The sequence below is a fragment of the Sinocyclocheilus rhinocerous genome, unplaced genomic scaffold (assembly GCF_001515625.1).
Source record: "Sinocyclocheilus rhinocerous isolate Xijiao unplaced genomic scaffold, SAMN03320098_v1.1 scaffold8501, whole genome shotgun sequence".
Lineage (NCBI taxonomy): Eukaryota > Metazoa > Chordata > Actinopteri > Cypriniformes > Cyprinidae > Sinocyclocheilus > Sinocyclocheilus rhinocerous.
Window position 1 is genome coordinate 6,361 of NW_015644086.1, and position 844 is coordinate 7,204.

Sequence of the window (844 nt, forward strand, 5' to 3'; positions counted from 1 at the left end):
CTGTCTTTACATTTATGTTGAAAGCTGAAGCTCGCGATTAGGGTAAGGGGCGTTACATTTCCGACAGGTGCTTGTGGTGTTCGGCCAATCACAATGCACTGGTTCAGCTGGCCAATCAGAGCAGACTGTGCTTGTCGGAAGGAGGGACTTTTTAGAAAACGAAGCGTTTGAGAGAGGCGGGGCATAGAGGACCTACAATAATGTACAGTATTTGAAAAATAATGTGTTTTTTGAACATTAAAGCATGTCAACATATTCTGTTACACCAAATACACAAAATAATGATCTTTAAAAAAGCATCAAATGACCCCTTTAAATAATACAAACCAATAGAAATTAGTTGTAGTAATAATTGTATTTTTATTATGCATTTAATTTTTGCATTTATTTTAATGCTTTTGTGTATTTTTTTTTTATTAAAATAATACCAGTAATGCAAATTAGTATTTAAATTTTTTTTGTGTTCTAATTATTTTTTTAGTTTTTGCTTTTTGTTTTAATGCAATTATAAAACTATACAAATTAGTAAATATTAATACATTTTATTGTATTATGCATTAAATTCTTGCTATTATTGATACTTTTATCATTACAAAAAATACAAACCAATAAAAATATTTTATAATTTTTTGTTTGTTTTTGCCTTTTTTTTATTGATACTTAAAAATACAGATTAATAAAAAATATTAATAAATTTTACTGTACTATGCATTTAATTGCTATTGATACTTTTATCGTTACAAAAATACAAACCAATTTTTTTTTAATATAAATTTTATATTTTTATTTTCGTTTTTGCTTTTTTTATTATTATTGATCCTATTAAAAATACAATAAAACAAAG